Source organism: Scylla paramamosain, chromosome 4 (assembly GCF_035594125.1).
Source record: "Scylla paramamosain isolate STU-SP2022 chromosome 4, ASM3559412v1, whole genome shotgun sequence".
Taxonomy (NCBI): Eukaryota; Metazoa; Arthropoda; class Malacostraca; order Decapoda; family Portunidae; genus Scylla; species Scylla paramamosain.
The window spans coordinates 9,820,001-9,827,500 of record NC_087154.1 but is presented as its reverse complement, the minus strand read 5'-3'; the positions used below and the strand labels follow the sequence as shown (position 1 = coordinate 9,827,500).

At 42.3% G+C, this 7,500-nt stretch overlaps 1 long non-coding RNA gene across 2 annotated transcripts in view; it reads right to left on the bottom strand.

Moving 5' to 3' along the window:
• Positions 1-7,500, bottom strand: part of LOC135099717 (uncharacterized) — a 536,836-nt gene that overhangs the window by 40,611 nt on the left and 488,725 nt on the right. The gene's annotated exons all lie outside the window — the stretch shown is intronic.

Sequence of the window (7,500 nt, the reverse complement as noted above, 5' to 3'; positions counted from 1 at the left end):
CATAGATATTACCATATAAACACCACCCATCCCCGACCATCTGTTACACTACCGTGCTCTCTCATCACCACCACCACCACCAATACCACCACCACCGCCACCGCCACCACCGCCACCACCACCACCACCACTGAAAACAGGAAAACACCACAACAATTTCCATTAAGGGTAGGACAAACTCAAAGATTCAAGAAATAAAAAGAAAGGAAAAAGAGCAAGTAAATGAAACTCACCTGAAGAAACTTGGCGACAAGAAGCGCGTAAAGCAACCAACACACACACACACACACACACACTCTCTCTCTCTCTCTCTCTCTCTCTCTCTCTCTCTCTCTCTCTCTCTCTCTCTCTCTCTCTCTCTCTCTCTCTCACACACACACACACACATCATGGCATCTTACTTCAGCCATCCACACTTTCTCTATCCCTTATCTTCTCATCCTAAACCATCACCACATCCTCCTCCTCCCCCTTCTCCTCCTCCTCCTCATCCTGCACCACCACCTTATACAGATCCATGCAAGGAAAAAAATATGCAAGAAAATAGACTTTAAGGAAATATTTACATTAACTCGACCCACGTTCACTTTCACAAGGCTTTGTTAAGAGAGAGGGATGGGTCTTGACGGAAGCACATGGCACGCACGCACGCACGCATACATAACACACTTTGGGAGGAAAATGTGTAGCTTTTTTTGTTGTTTTCGCTATGTTTGTATGTTTTTAGTTTTCGTGGCGCGTGAAACAGGACGAGGCAGTGAACGAGACAGTAAGCAAGGCGATTCGAAGCATTTAGTTAGTTAGTTAGTTAGTTAGTTAGCAAAGTACGTGGTTGAATATTTGGTTTTGTGGTTGTGGTTATGTTTGATTTATTTATTTATTTTATTTTTTTTTCTTTCGCTGGGGGGTTTTCATGCCTTTGTTGTTGTTGTTGTTGTTGTTATTGTTGTTGTTGTTGTTGTTGTTGTTGGTGTTGGTGGTGGTTTTGGTTGTTGTGGTTATTGTCTTTTCTTGATGGCGGAGGCAATGTTTGTTGTTCATACTGTTGTTACTACTAGTACTACTACTACTACTACTACTACTACTACTACTACTACTACCAACAACAACAAAATAAGTATAACAGCAGCAGCAGCAGCAACAACAAAACAACAACAACAACAACAAAAACAACAACAACAACAACAACAAAAACAACGACAATAAACAAACAAACAAACAAACATTGAAGGCACAATAAGATAAAGAATATGAAACTACAACAATTCTTCATCATCTGGTCCTGGAATTCCTCCCTTTTTAACCATCATCATATCATCACCACGTTCTCGTTCTTAGTGTTGTAGTTGTTGTTGTTGTTGTTGTTGTTGTTGTTGTTGTTGTTGTTGTTGTTGTTGTTATTATTATTATTATTATTATTATTATTATTATTATTATTATTATTATTATTATTATTATTATTATCATTATTATCATTACTACTACTACTATTATTATTATCCTTTCTAAATATTCATTCCTTACCAAATCAGTAGAAAAAAAGAAAATACGGCTCGTGCGAAGGAGAGACACAATAAGTACCACGAGAATAAAAGAAAATAAGGAAAAAAAGAAAAGAAAAATCATAATAATCAAATAATTTCAAGTTTCTGAATCCAAAAGAAAACAGAACACAAACACCGAGGAAGGAGGAGGAGGAGGAGGAGGAGGAGGAGGAGGAGGAGGAGGAGGAAACTGAGATTTCATACTTTCTTGAGGTAGAAACAAAAAGAGGAAAAGAAGTAAGATGAAAATTAGAAAAGAAAGAGGAAGAGGAAAAAAAGCTGCAGGTAAAGAAAAAGAGTAGAGGAGGAGGAGGAGGAGGAGGAGGAGGAGGAGGAGGAGGAGGAGGAGGAGGAGGAGGAGGAGGAGGAGGAGGAGGAGAAGAAGAAGAAGAAGAAGAAGAAGAAGAAGAAGAAGAAGAAGAAGAAGAAGAAGAAGAAGAAGAAGAAGAAGAAGAAGAAGAAGAAGAAGAAGAAGAAGAAGAAGAAGAAGAAGAAGAAAGAAGAAGAAGAAGAAGAAGAAGAAAATAAAGAAAAAGATGAAAAGAAGATGTAGAAGAAGAAGAAGAAGAAGAAGAGGAAGAAGAATTACAAAGAATAATAGTAGAAGAAAAAATAATAATGACAAAAAAAATGAGGAAAAGAATTACCACCACCACCACCACCACCACCACAACTACCACCACCACCACCACCACGACCACCACCACTATCACCGTCATTAACAAAACCGGACAATTACGATGAATGATGAACGATTAAAGCAGCGATACCGTAATGCATGTGTGTGTGTGTGTGTGTGTGTGTGTGTGTGTGTGTGTGTGTGTGTGTGTGTGTGTGTGTGTGTGTGTGTGTGTGTGTGTGTGTGTGTTACCATCGGAATGTATGACAGAAAAGAAGGAAAACTATGATAATAAACTCTCTCTCTCTCTCTCTCTCTCTCTCTCTCTCTCTCTCTCTCTCTCTCTCTCTCTCTCTCTCTCTCTCTCTCTCTCTCTCTCTTCTTTGTCTTCTCCTTCGTTCACTTCCTTGTTAGATTCTTTTGTCTTTATCCTTTCTTTCTTTCTTTTTTCTTTTTCTTCTCTTGTTTCGTATCGTGCGGTCTCCTTTTGTCCGTGGTGGTGATGGAAGAGGAGGAGGAGGAGGAGGAGGAGGAGGAGGAGGAGGAGGAGGAGGAGGAGGAGGAGGCAACGGACTTCAGCTTTCATTTTTTTCTTTATTTCACACTTCCATCCTCTCTCTCTCTCTCTCTCTCTCTCTCTCTCTCTCTCTCTCTCTCTCTCTCTCTCTCTCTCTCTCTCTCTCTCTCTCTCTCTCTCTCTCTCTCTCTCTCTCTTTACACTTCAAAGACAATCAAACCCTCAGCACACACACACACACACACACACACACACACACACACACACACACACACACACACACACACACACACACACACACACACACACACACACACACACACACACACATAAAAAAGAAAAGAAAAAGAAAAAAGAAAATATCATATCTATATTAACGTGGCAACTCCGAGCGTTATTATAAGAAGAAATGATGTCAAGGAATTTAATGAAGAAGGCGCGCGCGTACGAGAGAGAGAGAGAGAGAGAGAGAGAGAGAGAGAGAGAGAGAGAGAGAGAGAGAGAGAGAGAGAGAGAGAGAGAGATATGGTGACGATGGTGATGGCGATTAAAGGAAGGAAAATGCTTGGTACGAAGTGAGAAGGAGGAGTAGATGTGTTTTTTTTTCCTTGTTGTGATTACATAAAGAGATGTGATGAAACTACTACTACTACTACTTTTTTTTTTTTTTTTTTTTTTTACTACTACAAATACCTCCACCCCATGTTTATTGATGTGTCAATTAGGGGCTCCATTACTTGGAGGTCATTAGCCCCTACTACTACTACTACTACTACTGGTGATTGCACAATGTTACTACTACTACTACTACTACTACTACTGGTGATTGCACAATGTTACTACTACTACTACTACTACAACTGGTGATTGCACAATGTTACTACTACTACTACTACTACTACTAGTACTGGTGATTGCACAATGTTACTACTACTACTACTACTACTACTACTGGTGATTGCACAATGTTACTACTACTACTACTACTACTACTACTACTACTACTACTACTACTACTGGTGATTGCACATTGTTACTACTACTACTACTACTACTACTACTACTACTACTGGTGATTGCACAATGTTACTACTACTACTACTACTACTACTACTACTACTAGTACTGGTGATTGCACAATGTTACTACTACTACTACTACTACTACTACTACTACTACTACTACTACTGGTGATTGCACAATGTTGTTACTACTACTACTACTACTACTACTACTACTACTACTACTACTGGTGATTGCACAATGTTACTACTACTACTACTACTACTATACTACTTCTACACTAAAAGTAACATCCAATTAGGAAAATAAACACAAGTTTTTAAGAAAATATTACCCAATAGAGAGAGAGAGAGAGAGAGAGAGAGAGAGAGAGAGAGAGAGAGAGAGAGAGAGAGAGAGAGAGAGAGAGAGAGAGAGAGAGAGAGAGAAGGGGGTGGGGGGCACAGGTAACCTTGGGGATGGCAAGGGTCAAGGGGATGGGCGGCGCCTTATGGCTGGAGGGAAGGGAGGGGGTGGAGGAGGAGAAGGAGGAGGAAGAGGAGGAGAGAAGAGGTGAAGGCAAGGTTAGCAGAGGAGAAAGAAGAGGAAGGATGAGTAATAGGAAAGTAAAAGAAACAATGAAAGAAAATAAGTGGAAAATGAATGAATAAATTAATAAAGGAAGGAAGGAATGAAAGATAAGGCGGAATAGAAGGAAGGAGGCGAAGAGAGAAAGAAAGGGAAAAGAAGAAAGAAAAAGAAAAAAACACGGACACATTGAGAGAATGTAGGAAGATAACAGAAAACAAAAAAAAAAATAAATAAAAAGAGGAGAAAAGGAAGAACATGGAAGGGGAAGAAAGAAGGAACAATGAAGGGTGGAGGCAGTGTAAGAAGAAGGATGGCAAGGAAAGGAGATGAAGAGGAACAAGGCAGGAGAAGGGAAGGGAGGAAAGGGAGGAAAGGGAGGGAAGGGAGGAAGAAAGAGCAGGCAAAGGGTGGAGGGTCTTTGGTTCCTACCTGTGGATGACTCATGGTCCAGGTGAGTCCTTATACAGAGGAAGAGGAGGAGGAGGAGGAGGAGGAGGAGGAGAGAAAGAAATAAGCGATCAAAACTAAGAAAGGAAAGGAGTGAACCAAGCAACAACAACAACAACAACAACAACAACAACAACAATTGCTACTATTACTACTACTACTACTACTACTACTACTACTACTACTACTACTACTACTACTACTACTGTTACTACTACTGATACTACTGCTAGCACTACAGCAGCACCCTAACTAGTGTTATATTTGTATCAGTAATATAATTTTGTTCTAGGCTTAATTCGTTCAGTAATGACTCAAGAAAGGTCACACACACACACACACACACACACACACACACACACACACACACACACACACACACACACACATTTCAATTTGATGTTTGGTTTGGTATTTGTGACGTTATCAGGGAGAGAGAGAGAGAGAGAGAGAGAGAGAGAGAGAGAGAGAGAGAGAGAGAGAGAGAGAGAGAGAGAGAGAGAGAGAGAGAGTCATCGTTCCATGGGAATGAAATAACAATGTTTTTATTTAACCTTACCCCCCTCTCTCTCTCTCTCTCTCTCTCTCTCTCTCTCTCTCTCTCTCTCTCTCTCTCTCTCTCTCTCTCTCTCTCTCTCTTCTCACCATTCTAATGCTCCATATAATCATTTCCACTCTCCCTCCCTCCTCAAACACACGTCCCTCCCTTCCTCTCTCTCCCTAAATTATCTTCCTGCTCTTCCCCATCACTCAGCCCTCTCCCTCCCCCAGCCAGGCCTACCTAACCCTACACTCTCCCTCATTACATATACTCCCACATACCAAAGCGTTCCCCTAAGACACACACACACACACACACACACACACACACCTTACCTATCTCTTCACCCTGTCTTACTCTTATCATCCTCACCCTCTCTCACTGTACACACTCAGCCTCTATCTCCTACCTCACCCTACCTCGCCCTCCTCACCCTGTCCCTCACTCTCTCTCTCTCTCTATTTATGAGGAGCGTCCCTGGCAAACAGTATAGTGGTAGAGTTTCTCACCCCATTCATCCCCAGGAGCATGTCTCGTACGGAAATTAGAAAAATATTATATGGAGGAAGTGGCTGGGTGTAGAGAGAGAGAGAGAGAGAGAGAGAGAGAGAGAGAGAGAGAGAGAGAGAGAGAGAGAGAGAGAGAGAGAGAGAGAGAGAGAGAGAGAGATTGCACGACGTTTAAATATTGCTCCCATGTCACTTAGGGAAGGTCAGAAGGAAGGAAGGAAGGAAGGAAGAGAGAAGGAGGAGGAGGAGGAGGAGGAGGAGGAGGAGGAGGAGGAGGAGGAGGAGGAGGAGGAGGGGATGGAAAGAGGAAAAGAGGGATGTTGAAGATAACACTGAGAGAGAGAGAGAGAGAGAGAGAGAGAGAGAGAGAGAGAGAGAGAGAGAGAGAGAGAGAGAGAGAGAGAGAGAGAGAGAGAGAGAGAGAGAGAGAGAGAGAGAAGGGAGGGAAAGGGAGAGAAGGGAGAGGAAGAAGGGAAGGAGGAAAGAATCTTTGCTTTTAGATAGTATGGGATTACTCCTTCTGGCAATATCACTCCTTCAATTTAGGAGTGAAGGAGGGAAGGAGAGAGACAAGGAAGAGGGAGATATAGGATGAGGGAAGGAAAAAGGGGGGAGGAAGTGAAGGGGAAAGAAATAGGAGGATGGAAGAGGAAAACGAAGGGGGAGGGAGAGGAAACAAGGAATGAAGGAAAGAGAAAGGAAAGCATTATTGAAGGAAAGTAGGAAGGAGGAAAATTGAATATGGAGGTATGGAGGAAAAGTTAAGGTAGGGACAGAGGAAATGAAGGAAGGAAAAAAGTAGAGACGCAAAGAAAGGAAAAGGAAAAAAAAGAGAAAGGATGAAAGAAGAGAGGAGAAGGGAGGGAGGAGGAAAGCCAAGTATGGAGGTATGCAGAAGAGGTTAAGGTATGGACGGAGGAGAGGAACGAAGGGAGGGAGGGAGAGGAAATAGGAAGGGAGAGAGGAAAAGAATGGGAGAGGAGGGGGTTCGGGGGGGAGGGAGGCAGGGCGGAACTTTTTAGCCGATAGGAAAGGCCTACTAGAAATTCATATTACGTTTGTCTGAGAAGAATTTCCATTATTCACAATTTGTTGACAGTCGAGTGGAGTTTGATGACAAAAAAGGCACTAATGGTGGTGGTGGTGGTGGTGGTGGTGGTGGTGGTGGTGGTGGTGGCGATGGTGGTGGTGAAGGTTGTCTACAGCGCAATATACTGTAGTGGATATTTTTAATTAGCGACTGGTGATGACGTAAGAGGTTTGTTTATATTGTGCTGAGTGAGGTGTGTGTGTGTGTGTGTGTGTGTGTGTGTGTGTGTGTGTGTGTGTGTGTGTGTGTGGAGGAAGGCGGCGTAAATCTAAGGAAGCTGAAAAAAGTAAGATTTAAAGGTTGTAAAAAAGGAGAGAAAAAAAAAAAGAGGGAAAGAAAAAAAAGATTAAAGCTGGCATCTGCCTTGAGGGTGAAGAGGAGGAGGAGGAGGAGGAGGAGGAGGAGGAGGAGGAGGAGGAGGAGGAGGAGGAGGAGGATTTTTTCTTCTAAGTTTATGTTCACTCAAGTTTACGGCATGTCACCTTGCCCCCTTTAAGTTTCCCCTCCCCCTTCCCTGTATTTTCCCTCCTCCCTTACCTTCACTTTGTCTCTCCCTCCCTTGCTTCCCTCTTTAGTTCCTCCCTTTTCTCTTTTCCTCCTTTCTTTTTTCCTCTACCTCCCTTTTTTATCCTTTCTCTTT